At 36.6% G+C, this 20,109-nt stretch overlaps 1 protein-coding gene across 10 annotated transcripts in view; it reads right to left on the bottom strand.

Moving 5' to 3' along the window:
- Positions 1 to 20,109, bottom strand: part of CNTN4 (contactin 4) — a 935,293-nt gene that overhangs the window by 526,646 nt on the left and 388,538 nt on the right. The window contains exon 1 of one of the 10 annotated variants that reach the window (XM_032325537.1): positions 18,601 to 18,942. The exons of 8 other annotated variants lie outside the window; for them this stretch is intronic. The gene's annotated coding sequence lies outside the window, so the exon portion shown is untranslated. Of the gene's footprint in view, positions 1 to 18,269; positions 18,540 to 18,600; positions 18,943 to 20,109 lie in introns of those variants that run through there. One more of the 10 variants, XM_032325544.1, reaches the window with a different exon arrangement.

Genomic DNA, 20,109 nt, shown 5'->3' with positions numbered 1-20,109 from the left:
AAAGACACAGGTATACTCTTTACAAAATTAAGGGGTAGATAAGAACAGATTATATTTTGTAATGGAAGGATTTCATCAATGAATGAAATTGGATGTGAAAGAATCACTAAATGCTGTGATCAGGAAATAAACAACTATCTGGAGAGACAAGGGTATGTCCATGCCTTTACAAGAAAGTCAGAACACCTTCCTAGAAATGGTTGAAAAGAAGAATGAATATAAGAAAGTCTACTGATTATTTGAGAAAAAGCAAAGAAAAAGCCTATGATCAAATAAAAGGAAATGCAAAAATGGAGTCTTAAAGTGAGAAAGAGACACATCTTTGGAAAAAGAAAAACAGCAGGATTTCATCATCAGAGACCAAAAGTTTTAGAAAGAACTGAGACTGGAATTAAAAGGGGGAGGACAATGTATGTAACTGTGAATAAAGATATGCCATCAGGAATACTATATTAAGTTGCTCTCATTTTTGAAGTTCAAGATGGAAAAGGCATCTTTGGGGAACTAGCTCTTAGGAAGGAACACTAAAAAAAATTATCTGCATATTTGATAGCTAATCCTATTTCAAACAGTTTCACAAGAAGAGAATCAGAAAGGACATAAGATCCAACAGGGGCGCTTGGGTGGCTCTGGTCATGGTCCCAGCAATTGGGATTCAGCCCCACATATGTCTCCCTGCTAGGAAGGAAGCCAGCTTCTCCCTCACCAACTTCCCCTGCTTCTGTTCCCTATTTTACTGTGTCTCTTTCTGTCAACTAAATAAATAAAATCTTAAAAAAAAAAAATCTAACACTTGTTTTCATATAGATACCTAACAAATGAAGCAAGGCTTCAAGAAGTTTCATTTCAACTTCAAGAGTTTTCATTGCTTACTAGGATAGAATAAGCTGAGGTATGAAGATCTTCATCTCCCCAACACTGTTTTTCATTAAAGAAATCTAAATCTTTGTACACATGTCCACACAATGACTTAATCCTACCTCCAAATTCCAAGGATGTTTCTACAAGAAGAAATATTTGTTTGTTTCCTAATTTAGTACCAGTCCTAAAGAGTAAAATGGTGGCTTTTAACAGATATTTCTAAGGTAACAGGATAGGAAGCAAAAAGGAGGACAGGGTAAACAATTAAAGGACCTTTATATAAAAAGTTTACTTAGGCCAAGGCTCTTAGATCATGGCCTTCAGCTGTACGACTGTGTCAAGGGACCTGTGATGACCAAAAATGAAATGAGCAACGCATGGCTAAGGTTTCCTGTTCTGCACTTTCTGCAAGAAAGCATCAATTCCTACTGCACTCACACTGCTGCTAGAAGCAGACTCATTCTAAAAGAATGCCAGAATTGGAACAAATCCTAAGATGAAGCAGTCCTAACTTCTCCATTTTCTAAGGAAGAAACCAAAGTCCAGAACATGTCATTAACATATCACATGGCCAAGGTCAACAAAGAAAGTCAACAGTGGAAACAGGTCTCAAAACCTGGAGTTTTGTACAAAGATTGTACAAACCAATGTCTAGGGCTGTTCTGATTTGTAGTATTCTGCCCCATTAGTACCTTCAGAACACTTTTAAGACTATGAGTACCACCTTTATTTCAGAATAATATGATCTCCTTTCCCATAGTCCTCTCCCACCCTCTGTGCACATATCCATATTCATGGGGATATTAAAGAAAAAAAACCAGGAGGATACATATCTTTTTCCTACCAAAGTAGAAGCAACGGATGAATGTAATAGAGAAAGAGTATGCAGACTATTGTAGTTACTCTTTTAAGATGGTGAAAAAGTTTTGTTTTGTGATGAATAATTATTCTGATCTCCACTTATGTTTTTGTAAATTAAGTTCATTAGAAAATGATACATATCTATGCTTAGATTCTTTATCTCCTAGTTACCTATGTATGACATGAGAAGTTTTAAAACTAGTTGACTTTATATTTCCCTTATTTCTCAATTTCTACTTTGAAAACTGTGATTTTTAAAAATACAGTTGCTAGGAATGACTCCTACTTTGATATTTTTTTCCAAGTATGAAAATTTTAGCCATTTAAAGGATTTGTCCTTTATACTTGCCATAAGACCTAGGAGAAACTATTTGACATTCTGCAGAAATACCAGCTTCTTTTAATTCTCCTAACACTAGCTAACACTCCTAATATTACTGGCACAGCGTATTCTCAGGGTCTCTGAGAATAAATTTTGAGACAGAACTGAGAAGGTTGACAGAAAGGAGTGTGGGGAGAAGAGATGGGTATGGAAGGGAGGTGGGTAATTGGAGAAAAACACCCATAGCTCCAGACATGGGTAAAATTTGTCAAACATGTAGGTGAGAGTGTAAGTGAAAAACTTACTAAAATACACAAAAATTACTAAAATAATTTAATTTCTAATTCCACATATTCTGTATATATAATCCATCACTACAAAAACATGGAACCAAATGATATTACTTAAACATCTCCTTCATTACTCAGTTTATCTGCCACAGTCAGCTCTGAATATACATTTTCAATCATTTCAGAAAACTAAGAGCCAATACCAATTGTGTTACAGATCACATATTTATTAGTAAAAATATTTATTTATTTATTATTTATTTATTTGACAGAGAGAGATCACAAGTAGACGGAGAGGCAGGCAGAGAGAGAGAGAGAGAGAGAGAGAGAGAAGCAGGCTCCCTGCTGAGCAGAGAGCCCGATGCGGGACTCGATCCCAGGACCCTGAGATCATGACCTGAGCCGAAGGCAGCGGCTTAACCCACTGAGCCACCCAGGTGCCCAGTAAAAATATTTATTAAATGGAAGACATTTGAATCTCCAAAATGAAAAGTAAACAAAACAAAATACTAGTGACAGATTTTGAAAAATGTAAACTAATACATCTTTCTACTTCTTGTTCAACAACTTTAAAATAACACACAATTACTGGAACAAAAACAGACACACAGACCAGTGGAACAGAGTAGAGAGCCCAGATACGGCCTCTCAACGCTATGGTCAACTAATCTTCAACAAAGCAGGAAAAAATACACAGTGGAAAAAAGACAGTCTCTTCAATAAATTGTGCTGGGACAATTGGACAGCTATGTGTAGAAGAATGAAACTCGACCATTCTCTTACACTATACAAAGATAAACTTGAAATGGATAAAAGACCTCAATGTGAGACAGGAATCTATCAAAACCCTAGAGGAGAACATAGTCAGTAACCTCTTTACCATTGGGCATAGCAACTTCTAAGACATGTCTCCAAAGGCAAAGGAAACAAAAGCGAATATGAACTTTTGGGACTTCATCAAGATAAAAAGCTTCTGCACAGCAAAAGAGACTGTCAACAAAACAAAGAGGCAATCCACGGAATGGGAGAAGGTATTCGCAAATGAAACTACAGACAATGGGCTGATATTCAAGATCTACAAAGAACTCCTCAAACTCAACACACACAAAACAGATAAACATGTCAAAAAAATGGGCTGAAGATATGAACAAACACTTCTCCAAAGAAGACAATACAAATGGCTAACAGACCCATGAAAAAAATATTCATCATTAACCATCAGGGAGATTCAAATCAAAACCACATTGAGATAACACCTTACACCAGTTAGAATGGCCCAACTCAACAAGACAGTAAAAAACCTGTGTTGGAGAGGATGTGGAGAAAGGGAAACCCTCTTATACTGTTGGTGAGAATGCAAGTTGGTGCAGCCACTTTGGAAAACAGTGTGGAGATTCCTTAAGAAATTAAAAAAAGAGCTTCCCCATGACCCTGCAATTGCACTACTGGATATTTACCCCAAAGAAACTGATGTAGTGAAAGGAAGGGCCATCTGTACCCCAAAGTTCATAGCAGCAATGGCCACAGTCCCCAAACTGTGGGAAGAACCAAGATGCCCTTCATTGGACAAATGGGTAAAGAAGATATGGTCCATATATACAATGGAGTATTATGACTCCATCAGAAAGGATGAATACCCAACTTTTGTATAAACATGGACAGGACTGGAAGTGATTATGCTGAGTGAAATAAATCAAGCAGAGAGACTTAATTATCATACGGTTTCACTTACTTGTGGGGCAGAAAGAATAACATAGAGGCTATTGAGAGATGGAGAAAAGGGAGTTGGAGGAAATTGGAGGGGGAGATGAACCATGAGAGACTGTAGACTCTAAGAAACAAACTGAGGGTTTTGGAGGGGAGGGTGGTGGGAAGTTGGGTGAGCCTGGTGGTGGGTATTTGGGTGGAGCAGTCGGTGTGGTGTATAAACAATGAATGCTGGAATATTGAAAAGAAATAAAATAAAATGGAAAAAAAAAACTATACCATTTACAACAAAGACATAGCAGGGGTGCCTAGTTGGCTCAGTTAAAAGAACATGAAACTCTTGGTCTTGAGACAGTGCTTTTGAGCCCTACATGGAATATAGAGATTACTAAAAAAAAAAATTATAATAAAAACATAAAAAATTAATTAAGACATGGCAATAATCTGTATTTTAAGTCAAATACTTGCTTGTTTGATTTTAGGGCATATTAAATAAAATGTATATCCATGATGTATTATATGTCATATAATTGTTTTTTTCATATGATTGTTTTGTACTATCTTTCAACACTCAGGTCAAGGATGATAATTTTTGTCAAAGTATCTTATCTTTATTTCAGATCACTAACATGTTTATATTCTTCCTCTCACCTATTTTCAATTGGAAAAAGAAAAAGCAGTCCCCATTGAATACTTGCAAAACAGCAAATACACAGGAGTGGTAATCAAATGCAATCCAAACAGCTTTCCAAGGTGCATGCTGCATTAATAACATCACTATCCCCAGTGCATTGATTCAGCTTCCTCTCTAATAGGTGTTCTGTTCTGGGTTCTTATATTTAGTGATACACAGTAAAGATCTAATTCCAAGATGGGCATGTCCTATGTTTTCTGACTTCAGCTGCCACTTTCAGGGATGAGGAAATACAAACTTGATACATTTTTATGTCTTCAGATGCTACAGAATGGTTGACAGAGCTTACCCACAGTTGCCTATCCTACAATGCAAATATTTTAAGCCACTGAAAGCTGAATTGAGATTGAGTTTCTTTCTTTCTTCTCCTCCTTCTTCTTTTTTTCCCTGAATGTTCACTAAAGTATTTTGGAGATATTCTTTTTTTTTAATATTTTATTTTATTTTTTAAGTCAATCTCTACACCCAACATGGAGCTTGAATTTTCAACCCTGAGATCGAGTTGTATGCTCTACTAAGTGGGCCAGCTAGGCATACTACTATAAATTTCTTTATTCAAGTTTATGTATCTTGCTCCTAGTAAGTAGAAGGGATACATTCCTTGTTTTTACTTTTTATAGGCAATTTAACTTCCTGTCTTGTATTCAAATCTTCAATCCTCATGTGGTAGGCCACTACTGAATTTGGAATGAAGGGACTAAACTTTTAGGAAATATTTATTTTCTAGAGACTAAAAAATAATTTGAAAAAAGATTATTTAGATCAGTAGAATTATTCACTGAAAAGCATTTTCTTTTATACTTTTTACAGATTGCCTTTTTAAAAAATATCCACTATTTCTTCAGTGTTGGTGAAATGTACACATATATTTGTAAAAAAAATCTTCGGTTAATGCTACTCTTTGATATATGTCCACACAAAAATTGTAAATGAATGCTCTTATGGGCATTATTTGTAACAGCCAAAGAAAGCTAAAACAACTCAAATGTCAATTATCAGAGGAATGGATAGATAAATGTGGTATGCCAACACAATGGAATATTATTTGGCAATTAAAAAAATAATGAAGTACTGATAAATACTGTAACATGGATAAACCTTGAAAACATGATTCTAAGAAGTAGTTTACATACGAGCTTCTATATAAAATAATCTCATTTATATGAAATATCCAGGAGAAGTAAATCCATAGAGACAAAAAATAGATGAGTGCTTTTCTAGGGTTAAGGGAGGGTTTAGAAGAAAGTAGAAGGAACTGCTAACAGGTACTAGGTTTCCTTTGGAGATGATAAATATATTCTAAAATTGATTGTGGTAATGGTCGTACAACTCAATAATATACTGACAACACTCATCTACTTTTTAAATGTGTTAATTATATTGACTACGAATGAATAACTCAGTAAAGCAATTTAATAAATATTTACTTGAGAAATTTTCTTTTCTTAATTTTCACAATCTCTTCAACAATGCCACACATTCACAGTGGGTTTTGTAATAGAAATATCCTTTCAAAATGAGGAGATATGTGTATATTTTTATAAAATAAGGATTACTTTTTGAAAATTAAAGAAGCCAGGCATTAATCTCGATTTCTAAGTATCCAGATGACAATCTAAATATCCACCTATTTTCTGAGGACTCTGGGTAAAATAAAGTGGAGGAGACATACATACCCTGTTCATGATAAATGCACCTCTTGGAAAGAAGCTCTGTGTTGTTGTTTATCCTTTACCTTCCTGACTCTTCATACTGACTCTGGATTTTATTACAGGGGTAGCCTTCTGTAAGTTCAAAGCCAAGGTCGTGTCCTTTCAGCTCAAATCCAGACTTGAGGCATAAATCTTTCAGAAAAGATCCTTCCACACTTGCATCACAAAGACTCTGACACATGTCACAGTGAAGCAACTTTCATTAAGTTACAGCAATAAATGTACTTTCATTTGACGGACTCTGAAAAATTGCTCTATCTTTCCCTATTCCCATGACAGCTGTCATCATGTCACAAATGGAGGAAAGTTTAAAAAAGAAAGGACTCTCACGTCCCCAACAGTTGTCATGACTAGCAGCAACATAATATGCAATGTTACCAAGGGGAAATAAACACTGTATAGGAAACTAGAGCATGCATAAATTAGAAAAGCCTACATTTCACTTTCATAACTGAAGGATAAAAGAGAAAGAAACAAACAATAGTATCATTCATAAAACTTCAGAATACTTCCAATGGGCTCACCTGTCCTATCTCTAGTATATATCACAATTCCTAAGATTCTGGAGAAACATCTGTCCTAGTTACAACATTAAACATTTTTTACTTTACATGTCCTGAAATAACTAGCCATAAGACTTGGGTGCCAGGCAAAGATCTACCAGATCGACTTAGAATAGAAAGCAAAAGATTGAAGGCATAAAGCAGTGACACAGAAAATCAGACACCAACTTTTAACTTGACAGTCTGATAGAACTGTTGACCTAATATATTTCTCAGATTTCAAATACCAATACAATGAGAAAAAGTTGAGTGGAAGAAAAAAAAAAAAAAAAAGATGCCCAAGAAAGAATTCCTTAGTTATAAAATTCAATGTGTGCTGAAGAGGGAATTCAAATTGGTCTTTACTCATATTTCTCTCATGTGATACAAACCCAAAACCTGAATGTCATCTTAGAGCTAATTATAAATTCAGAATCTCAAGCCTCATTGCAGTCCCACTAGGTCAGAATCTGTATTTTCACACATTAACGCTTGAGAAGCACTGTTGACCATTTTCCTACCAGAGACATTATCTACTATTTGAACTCTTGGATCACTGAAATAACATGTTTCTTACTACTAATGGCTATTAAGTAATATTAACATGAGAAAAGAAATGTAATATAACACAATTCATTCTGTATTGCTAAATTAATTAAAAGTTCAACACAACCGATCTCTCATGTGAGAGCTTTGCTAAAGCCTCAATATTGATGTCAGGTTAAGAGATATTCTAAATCAATTGATATTTAAGACTACATCATCTGTGAGAGTCTCTGTGGAAAATGCAACAACCTTGTTAATACTGAGTATAGATCTTTAATGTTAAAATAGTATATCAATTTAATGCTGAGGCATGCTGTAACTCTATATAGGAAGGCAGTGTTTGTACAAACATGATTACTAAAAGTGTAGAGGAGGAAGGGTGAAATAGGTAAAGGGGATTAACAGCATACTTACCATGATAAGCACTGAGAAATGTATAGAATTATCGAATCATTATATTGCAAAGCTGAAAACTAACGCTGTGTGTCAGCTATACTAGAACTTTAAAAAAAAAAGAAAAAAATTAAATATGTAAAAATGTAATAAAATAAAGAAGGCGGTACTTCTAAACCATTAAAGGCATAGAGCTTGTATTGTGATGGTGGGTAAGGTCATATACACTGAATTGGCCAGTATATTATAATAGCTGTTTAGGGAAACCACATGTTTACCAAATCCAGTTATGTCAATAGATGATATGCCTGACTAATAACAGTGAAATAAATCCTTGACTGCTCTGTGTTTAACTGAGGGAGTAAAGTTAGAAAGCCATTGAGCCTGAAGGCTCTGAACATTAACAACCATCCCACTCAGTTTCCTAGGATGGGGTCCAGACCACTTTACTGAAGCTCAGAGCTAGCTCTCTGGTAAAAGGCACTACCACTTTTCTACCTCTGAAAAATATGACATCAGACACCCCCACAATTAGTCACTCCAGAGTTCTCAGCCCTCAAAAATCAGAAAAAAAAAAAAAAAAAAAAAAAAAAAAAAAAAAAAAAAAAAAGACCAAACTGTCATCTACTCCATAAGTGCCTCTAACTGGCTACTTCAAAGCTTAGGTAAGCTCCTGTGTTACCTAAAAGGAAGTTATAAGGGAAAGAGAAGTGAATAGCCTTTGGGAAAGAAATTATAAGGCAGACAGATACTATATATTTTAGTACCAATTTTCTTTTTACACATTAAAATGTAAGAGTCTACTAAGAGTCCCTTTGCACCTAGTTGCTATAATATTTACTTACAAATTATTATCTTTAATACTAACAGCACTTTGCAGTTATAAAACACCTTATTCCAAAAAGCTCAAAATGTTTCTCCACATATTAATTCAACTCTACTCAAGAACATATCCTAGGGAGGGAGGGATTGCTATACCCATATTGAGGGTATAAACAGGGTTATAAATAGGTTTCAAATTAGTCTGCTTGCTCAACTCAATCTTTTAAAGCAGGTAGAAAGAAAAGCATCTGTGAGGAACCTGTTGGGGAGGTGGAGGTCAGCTTTTCTCTTAGAAGCAAACAGAGCGGGAGAGCTGCCTTGGTAACTTGGTGGCTTAATCACACAAACGAAGAGTTTGACCCAATTACTCAGCTATTATAGGCCAACCAAATTTGGGTCCACAAAAATATCTGGAAGATTGTTTTATTCACCCACTTCATATGGGCCATATAGGATCAACTTTAAGAACACAGGACTTGTAACTGGAGCAAAGAGACAAAGGAGCTAAAGGAAGCAGTGGAGACTGTTACAGATCCCAGGGGTGGCCTACAGAACATGCCCTTCCCTCTTCTTCACAGATAGGTGCCCAATTAGAATGCATTTAGTTGGATAAGGGAAACAATTTTTTAGTTGTTTTGTTCAGTGCTGTGTCCCTATACCATAAAAGAGGGTGAGGTAAATAGTCAACATTTAATTAATAATTTTTAAAGAATGAATGGATGTAAGACAGCAGTGCTGAAGGTGGACCCAACCGGCTAATTCTGTCAGCCACACAGGTCTGAAAGGAAAACATCTATGCCTAAACATCAAAGCACGTGCTCTTTGTTCCTTTACCAGGTATAACTTCTGAAATATCTTATGTAAAACTGAATAGCATATAGGCTGTGTCTTGAAGTCAAAACAAGCAGAAATGAGATCATCATTTTGTCTCTCAAATGTGATCAAAACGTCTGCAGATTTCCTCTACTTGCTTGATTAGATACATACTCAATGAGAGTCTACAGAAAGTTAAAAAGAAAGAAAGAAAGAAAGAAAGAGAAGGGAAGGGAAGAGAAGGGAAGGAAAAGAAAAAAAAATGAATAATCTACTTATCCCTTTTAAAGCAGTATAAATTCTGTTGGGCAACTTTAGTGCCAAATAAAAATCAAAGAAAAATACTACATGTTAATAAAACCAATAACTACAATTGTAGTGTATTAAACTAAATTACTGAGGTATAGAAAAATATGTTTATTTATTGAAATCTGTGTGATCTACTTCATCTGTTTATCAGTAAAATATGACTTCTTAAATTTGACCTCTACAAATGGACAACTCATGAGACCTGATAGAGTTAAAAACAAGCTTTATAGGAATCCCAGTATGCTTTGTTCTGTTCTTTTAAATTCCTCCCTGAAAGTACATAGAATGCATTGTTAATGTACTTTTCATCTTGTAGGTAGGCTACATGCTACCTCATGCTGTAAAAGCCCATGGTTTCTCCCCCATCACTGAGTAGTTTTCAAATACCTTTTAACAGAGGATGCAAACTGCATGGGTATGGATCAGATGGCTGTGTTTTGGCTTCCAACATTTAAAAATTAATAACATTTAAAGTTTTTGACATGTGGCAACACTAGGCTCACAATCCTATGTAACAATAGTACGTAGGGGGAACACTTACATGCTATTCTGACATGACCCTGTGGATTACTTATTTTCTGACCCGTGGTCTACTTCATTCATTCATGTTTTCAGTCTGGCTTCTACAGGCCTTTGTTTTTTGATTCTCTGGCTCTCAGAGTTCCTACATCATGAAATGTGCATAAAATCTGAAGAGAAACTCAAGAGTCAGTCTCTTGTCAGGGAAAGAACACCATATGGAGCTCTGGAAACACTAGGCTCCATTCCTAGTCATACTACCAGACCACCATTTTATCGTGGGTAAGCACCCAAGCCCATTAGAAGAGAGACAGACGAGGCAATCTGTAGATAACTTCAGTCTGGAAATCCTATGATTTCCAGTCCCTGTCTCCTTGTTTGCTAGGCTGGCCATCCTTGAACATACAGGAAATAACCTATGGCAGTGTCACTTGCATGAGACACGGTCTGCCATATTCAAAAATGAGTTCTAGAAGTGCGTATCCAAAAAAAAATAAAATAAAATAAAATTAATAAAATAAATTAAAAAATAAAAAAACATCTCAGCCTTGTCCTAAGCAATTATATCTATAAAATGTATTTTATTTATAAGTTACATATTTTTCCATTAACACGTTCATTAAAAAACCTACCTAGATATTGCCTAAAGTTATCACATATTCCACCAAAGGTATCTGCTTCACAATTTTGGAAAAACTCCCAAGTGAAGTCCAAATTTTATTAAAACAGTTACTTTTGTAGAATTATCAGAACCTTCACCAGACTTCCAAATACGTTCCTAGCTCTACCTTCCAGAATACTTTGAGACTGAAAAGTGTCATATACTTGAAAATGTTTCTCAGGTGAAATATTTTACTCTATCACTTTACATAAACATCTTGACTATCATTTACAAGATATGAAAATGATCTGGAAAAAAAAATACCACTAAAACCATGTTAATCATTCAACCAGCTCTTGATGAACAAAAATTTTCACCAAGATTTTAGCTTAGATGTATACACATACACAAGCATCAGTTAGCCTGAGAACTGTTTTTCTCCTCATAATTTAAGTAAGAAGGTTTAACCGTAAAGTCATTTTTCAAGTTTCACATCTCTTAAATGAACTCACATGCCACAAAAGGTACTTTCAACAAGAAATATAATACTACAAGAGAGGTTAACAACAGCAATCAACTAATACCCTTGTGGATTCCTGCTGGGAGAGGTGGAGGGGGACTCCAGGGAAGGACCGTGTCAGTCTAAATCTGCTGCTATTCTTCTCCATGAACAACAGCCAGACAGCTGGATGGGAGGAAGAGTCACACACCTTAAATTACCAGATTCACACTTAGCACACACATCATAAAGATGCCAGAGACCATGTTTGAACACATAATTTGTTCTCTTCTGGGAGATGGTGGTTGTTTCCCCCTCTGGTGTCAGGCATGATGCCTGTGTGTGAGCAACTCTACCAGTCTGAAAGATATACAAATGCACTGAATTCTCAGTTGTGCGTTCTTGCACACGACTGTGTGCAATTAGTGTCATGACTCATTTAGAGGATCATGTGTAGTAGATAAAGGAATTTATCTGAATGTTTGGGAGACCTAAATATATTAATCTCAACATCATACTCAGTTGAAGAGAATTGAAAGGAAATGATTTCAAGAAGTCATTCAGTATTGTGTAGTATTACAACCAATAAAAAGAATTTTAAATTGACCTCTTGAGCTGTCAAAGAATTTAATAAAACTGACCTCCTGGGACTCAGGCGTCTACCCCATGTCCTGCGACAATTTAGGATAACACATATAAACGGTGTGTGGGTATGTCTTGGGAGGGGAGATCATAAACACAGACATTGGGAGAAGGATCCAGACAATTCACTCCCAACTACATATACAGCTACACAATTTGCATATACACTTGTGTACCAATATCTACCATAGTAAACACAATATCCAAAATAACTACTGCAAAAACCTTCATTGAAATAAGATAGTCTACCTCTGGTACCATAACAATCACTACATTTAAGATAATTATATTTTTAAAGCTTATCAGGGCAGTACATTTAAGTGCCAAGAGTATTCCTTTTTCTCTGTATCTCATCATTGATGTAAATTTCCTAAATATCTGCACAGTAACTTAACAATACCTATGCCAACTATTTTGGAATTAGTCCCGGTGTCCTTAAACTCAATATGTTTCCTCCCTCACACCATTTTCCTCTGTAGGAAAGCCACATCTCTTTCAACTACAATATACTCATTCCTCCACTTCCTTATTTACATTTTTTTTTTCCAGGGCACTCACATTTCTATCCCTTGATATAGGGTTTCCTTCTGGCGAGACTTAAATCTGTCTCCTTTAGTCCCCTTTGCCAACTGCCTGGCACAGGCGGCGTCTCTAAATTCTGTCATATCCTCAGAATCTGTAGCCCTGCATTTTATATCTAACCATAGAAATACTTTATTCCTTTGCAGTTCTTTCTGAATAGCTCCTCTCAGTATTAAATCATCCTGTTCCTTCCTTGAAACAACAGAGAGATTTCATGCTAATATGCAGAAGGACATTTGTTCCTACTTTGGAATATAGGTGAAGACATGCGAAACCATGTACAAAACCCAGAGCCATGTCTAAATCCGATTTACAACTCTACCTTTTTAACTACACAATAAAACAGTCTGAGAAACCATTGGAGCTATTAACTAAGTGATATTGAACTGAACATCTCAAGTCATCAGAAGCACTGGTTTAAATCCAAAAGCAGAGCCCCTGGAGCTGCCTGGCAACTTTATAATCAAGGGTTTGAAAGCCACAAATTATCAAACCTATCTGTCACCATTATATTTTTTGCATAGAAATAGTCCATAAGTACAAATCATTTTGGTCATGGAAGGATGCACGACTATAAAATAGAGGAATTGTGTCACGTTACTGATTCTACTTACAACACGGCCTGCTGCCTGAAAAGCCAGGCTATCTACCCAATATTATGAGATTTGGAAAATTAATTTTATACTCTGCATGGATCACATCAAATATAGTCTACAAGCTCAATAAGGAATAACATTAATATTCAAACTTGAGAGTAGGAAGCCACATATACAGGGATTTCCTAATGGTAAAATTTGAGGGAAAAATTAATATTCTAACTTCCATTTAAAAGCTGCCTTAACACTACTCTGTTCTGGAATAAGAAGTGGAGCCAATCCAAGCTATTACTGTTCTCAAATGGGCACTTACCACCCATCTACAAGTATACTAGTTGTTAAAAATAGAGATAAATATTGTCCACTATTAGGAAGGATATTAGTCTGTAATTATTCTGTGCCATTCTGGTTATCCGGCCAATGTAAATTTTTATTTCATTTAACAATGAAAGAAGCAAAAAATACTGCCATCCTAGTACTAACAAATACCAATTCTGAAATTAATTTAGCTGTTTCTAGTATTTGTAGTAAAGACACACAAAGGGAATTTACTTACAATTTGGTTTGAGCACATTAAGAAGCCCAAGACTCATCAGTAGTGAGATTAGTAAATTCGTAGTTTGTAGTTTTTAACTGAGTCTTCACTAGCAATAAACAGTCTGAGATCACAGAAAGAGCCCCACAAATAACATTTTCCATAATTTTTTTTATCTGACTTAAATTCCACAAGGTTGGCCACTGGTTTATGGTGTCAGGTATATACAGTTGATCCTTGAACAGGATTCATCTGCATAGGTCCCCTTATTGGTGTTTTTATTTTATTTTTTTATAAATATAGTCCTGTAAATGTACTTCTCTTCCTCATGATTTTCTTAAAAATGTGTTCTTTTCTCTAGCTAACTTTATTTTAAGAATACAGTATATAGGGGCACCTGGGTGGCTCAGCTGGTTAAGAGTCTGCCTTCAGCTCAGGTCATGATCCCAGGGTCCTGGGATCAAGCCCTGTATCTGGCTCTCTGCTTATTGGGAGGGCCAGCCTCTCCCCCTCCCCCTGCTTCTCCCTCTTTCCCTGCCTCTCTACCCACTGCCTGCTGTTTCTCCTGCTTGTGCTCATTCTCTTGTTCTGTCAAATAAGTAAATAAAATCTTAAAACAAACAAAAAAAAGAATACAGTATATAATACATACATATGTTAATCAACTATTTTTATTATCAATAAGGCTTCTGGTCAACAATAAGCTATTGGAAGTTCAGTTTTGGGGGAGTCCAAAGTTTGTGTAATTTTCAACTGTGCAGGGACATATAACATGCAAAATATGTGTCAATCAACTGTTCATGTTATCTTGTAACGCTTCTGGTCAACATTAGGCTATTGGTAATTAAGTTTTTGGGGTGTCAAAAGTTATACAAAGATTTTTGACTGTGCAGGGGATCAGAGCCCCTAACACCTTCATTGTTCAAAGGTCAACTCTATTTCTTATTTCTTAACTCTATTTCTTAATCATTTATGGCTTTTCTTTTCTATACTATTAATAAGACTGTCATTTCTTGGGGAAAAATAAAAATCCTTTGGTACATCTTTTTTTTTTTTTTTTTTTAATCAAGCTCTTTAGTTCTTTAGCACCTACTACATTGAAGTGTACACTCAGTTGTGAAATTGTTTTTGTTTTAATTTTAAAGTAAATATTGTTAGCTTAACACACTTGGATAAGTCCTGTTTAATCACCTCAAATCTATAAGACAAGATATTCTCTTACTTTAGAAATTAATATGAACAATCTAGACACACATATATTCATATCTATAACTTTCAGGTCCCTTCTGCAAAATCATGTCTAGGATTAAGTAAATTTAATACACAACAGAGCAGGACATCATTATATACCTTATTTACACCTTGATGATCTCTCAGAAGAGAAGGAGGTAAACAAAGAGATCAAAAGAACAGGCATTCCCAACTTCGTTTCTTTTTTATTTTATAACAACTCACTAATAAAAATGGGGGAGAGGGAACAGGGGACAAGGGTAAAAAGGGAGGGAATAGGGATAAAGAGAAAGAAGAAGAAAGGAAGGGACTAGGGAAAGGAGAGAGAAAGCAAAGAGAAAGGAAGAAAAGAAAGAATCCTAGTAATATTTTGCATCAGATGACATTTAAATCGCATTTCACTCAGTCCCTGGACAATTCGAAGGGCTTTCCAGGAGTGAGTGAGAGATTAAACTGAAGTGTCATAGGATCACAGACTTCCTAACCTAGAAAGTATCTTAGAAATCATATCTAGTTTTACAGGGAAATGCTGAGGCACAGAGAGGTAAAGTGGCTTGTTAGAACTTGCACAGCAATTTGAAAGAACTTAACTCAAGCTTCTACAGTTATTGATAATCCATTGAGTAGATTCTTTGACAATGCATAATAGACAAGGCTTGCTAACATTTAAAATCTGCCCAAATTTTCAGGGCTATTAAATTCATTTTTTGTTCCATCATATTCACTTGTAAGTTATTTTAGAGGTAGTTCACAGAGCTTCAACCTGCAGCTCACATTTGCTGACCCAACCTGTCCCAGAGGGCTGGAGTGCAGTTTGTGAGCAAGGAGGACCTGCTTACAACTGCTTCTGAGGATGCTGTGAAGTCCTCTTTGCGCTTAGCTGTGTCCCCTCTGGGTACAGACAAAACATTTGCCAAGTGCTCACAGCACACACTGCCAGGGGCTTTACTTTCTACTCATGTGCCCCCTGTCAGGATTCCTTCCACTTTGTTCAACCTCAGCACCTTCTTGATCCTGAGGGGTTCCTGTAGTCAGAGTAGCACAGAAACTGTCTACCAGGCATGTTGGGTGGATTTCTATGCACGCAAACATACACAGAGACATACGATCTTTACATATTAAATGTAAGACTTTCCCTTTATTACTTACAACATTTTTACATTTATTTTGAAGACCAATTAAATCACCAGAGCTTTAAAATCACCTCTTACAAGGCATATTTAACACCCATCTGACTTCCCCATCTGTCAAACGACCAGACCCTAAACTAACCCGTGAAACATCCAATCCCCTTTTCTACAGATGAAGCACAACTAGGGAGTGAGTGTCCCAATTTTTAGAAAATAATCAAAACATTTCTAAAGTAACAGAAGCACACTATAAATCTTGCTAAATCTCCTACAGCTCTGTGGTGAACAACCACAAAAAATGTTTAATATCATAGGCTGTGAAATTTCTAAATGTTTGAATGGAAAATAAAAATCAAACTTAATTACTTTAGGAAAATACTTCTCTACAAACGGCAAAAATTCCCACCCGACACACACACACATCAGGACTACTTTCTCATAATTTTAAACAAGGCAGCATTTTTGCAAGATCATATCCTTGCACTAGTTAGAAAAACACCAACAATTTTTGTTTTTCTAAAAAAGAGCCGAGGCTTCCTCAGTAACTATCGCCTGCTAAAGTCAGCTCGGTTTCAGAAGCATGATGCCATTCTTTTGTTTAGAGGAACTGTAACCATCAAAAACCACTTGCGTACATTTCAGATTTGAGTGATTCACATCCTTCAACACACTTGTTTTTGGTTTTTGTTTCTTTTTTCCCCCCCAGAAAACAGACTTCTCTGCAAGGACAGCCTTGGGACTGTTCGCTACCCAGAGGTTAACACAGCCATTCTCCTTTTGCTCCATCTGGCCAGATGTTAAGCTTGCTTTATTGGCTTGTTACCTTTTCCCTCCAAACCTCAAGCCCTCAAAACTCCTGTGCTCCTGTAGACAACCAACTATTTTGAGTCCTTTCTCCCTTGTATCATTCCTTTCAACCAAATCTAATGAGAACAAACTCTGCCTCCACCAGTGAGACACTTTCATACTTCACAGCCTGTGGTTTTTCTCTGCTCTGAGAACTTACTGTCTATTCAGGAAAATTGTATTTCCACTCTGGAAATTACAGGATCCTCTGGCTCCATGGTCTCAAGATCATTGAGGGCACTTTGATTCCCCTTTTCAGGTATGAATGATGTCAAGTTCATTTTGGCCCATACCAGCTCTGGCCATTGGTTCAAGCTCAAGCCTCTTATATTCAAATTCTTTTTTTTTTTTTTTTTAAGATTTTATTTATTTATTTGACAGACAGAGATCACAAGTAGGCAGAGAGGCAGGCAGAGAGTGAGAGAGAGGAGGAAGCAGGCTCCCCGCGGAGCAGAGAGCCCGATGTGGGGCTCGATCCCAGGACCCTGGGATCATGACCCGAGCCGAAGGCAGAGGCTTTAACCCACTGAGCCACCCAGGCGCCCCTTATATTCAAATTCTATTCTTACAACAGCTCAATTGTTCTATGTTTGATCCAGGAAGAAAAGTGTGATTTATATTTAGGTTAGGGAAACCCAGACAACAAAATCCACATATCCCTTTACTTAGTGATAACAATCTTTAATTTCACTAAGCCATTGATCATTTGAGAGACACCATGCAAACATTATCAACAATATTAATTTCTAATATCATTTTCATGACCAATTCATCTTGCATGGATAACAAATATTAATTTGATAGACTGTATTTGGAGACACATGAAGGATAAATGAACTCAGATTTGAAAATCTTTTTTTTTTTTTTGGTTTTTAATTAACATTACTTCATAAACAGTGGCACATTCAAAAGCAAAACTGAGCTAAAGAATAGACTCTTATTTTAAAACACTGAACCTCAGCATGAAAAAGGAGATATGCAATTTATATGTGCAAATATTCCTAATATATTACTCCCACTCCCCACCCTTGGCAAAGTTTCTAAACAGCATGCAACTGAAAAACAGGAGAAACTTTCCTGTTTCTGCCTTTCTTAGTGGCAGCAGAGAGCCGCAAAATAAACTATCTTAAACAAATTCTGGAAATAATGACACACTCTTCTCTTATACAGAAGTGCGTGTCAGATGATCTCTTTACGTATACATTACTTTTACTTACATTTTTCTTGCAATAGCCAGAGATACAGAAGATAAACATATGCTCTAACCATCCTGAGCACCACAGACAATACAGTCATGCTTCCAAATTAAAAATAAAACCAAATATTTTTAACTTCTATAAAAGCATTCTGAAAGGTCTCTTATTTTCCTGTATGAATAAATTATAAAAGAGATCTGACAGAAACAGCAAGCTCTAAACAGATTACACTCTGTCTCACCAGCTTGATTCAACAAAGAGCGATGGAATAGAAAATCAAATGCAGCTTGCAAAGTCACATTCACATGGAGCTGTAGGGAGAAAGAGGGGGGAAAAAAAACCTGATACTTACAGACTGTAAAGTAAAATGTCCCAGTTTCGCTTTACATGTTACAGCAAATCAAACAGAGATTTCAGCTCTCAGCAAGTCCCTGCTTCCACTACACTGATCATCCACGCAGAACAGGCCCTTATGGATTGCTTAGGCAGCTGGGAGATAATGGGACCATATTCTCAGCTGGGACTAGAGATGCTGAACTGCTCTCCGCTGCGTGCTGCATGGCTCTCAGCCAGCATTAATCAAGGAGGACCCAGCTTCGTGGCTGTGTTCCCCAAAGGATCGACATAATTAGCGCATGAATCAAAGACGCACACTGGGAGAATCACACACATCTCTAACTGGCTCTGCTCACATTGAACCTGATTAGGAAATCAAGTTGGTTCCCCGATCAAATGTGTTCAACCTTTCAAAAATAGAGAGACTCACACAGCTGTTTATAGATTTCAAGGGAGGGGTAGAGATTAAGGTTTCTTTCCCAATGGGCAATTTATGTAATTCCTCAACTATAGAACATAATTACACTGATTGTTTGGTACATATGGTGGATTTGTCCTGTGATTTGGTTTGTCTGTTAGGGTTTTTTTGTTCTGTTTTGTTTTGTTGTTGGTTTTGTTTTTTCTTGTTTATTTGTTTGTTTGTTTTTGTTTCTGTTTTTTTTCCTGCTCCCAGGAAGGTTACAGGCTGCAGCCTCATTTCCCCTGTGGAGTTTCTGAGACATGCAATTGTAGATCCTTTGCAGGTCTAGACTTTGGGGAGACTAGATGGACTAAAGATGGTTTCTATGGGCGCATTTTATGTCCCCAAAGATATGCATCTTCTTGAATTCTGGCCATCCAGCTTAGTCAAAACAGGGTCTGGCATAGTACTTGGGACACCAAGTATTCTAAAAGGAACTGCAATGCTGACTGTGCTTCCATACCTGAAAGAGTGCTCATCACTTGTCCACAGGGTGATGCACTCAAGAGCTGCCTAGCAGCTGCCTGTAGACAGGCTGGGTTTGGCAAAGAAGATATTTTAGTATTTGAATGTGAACTTTTTTAAAAAAAAATATTTATTTGACAGAGAGAGAAAGAGAGAGAGAGAGAGCACAACCAGGGGAATCAGAGGAGGGAAAAGGAGAAGCAGGCTCCCCGCTGAGCAGTGACCCCATGTGGGACTCAGTCCCAGGACCCTGGGATCATTACTGGAGCTGAACACAGATGCTCAAATGACTGAGCCACCCAGGTGCCCTGAAGATGAACACGTTCAAACAGAACACCAAAAATGGTACTGCTACACTTTTGCCCAGAAATGCCACCTGCTAGACCCTGCAGATTCTTCTTTAATGTAAATTTGACCTCAGTTAAGCAAATCTGAGTTAGGGATATAAAACATTCCATGTGAAAGAAAGGAGCCTGATCTCTTGTGTCACTCATTAAAACGCTGTAATCAAGGCACCTCTGAGGTAATTTAAAGTGCTAAACACACACAAGGACTAGAAGTTAATGAGCCTGTGTGATAAAGGGGCTGGGGGGATTCAGG

The sequence above is a fragment of the Mustela erminea genome, chromosome 1 (assembly GCF_009829155.1).
Source record: "Mustela erminea isolate mMusErm1 chromosome 1, mMusErm1.Pri, whole genome shotgun sequence".
Lineage (NCBI taxonomy): Eukaryota > Metazoa > Chordata > Mammalia > Carnivora > Mustelidae > Mustela > Mustela erminea.
This window is presented reverse-complemented; position numbering and strand designations above follow the sequence as displayed.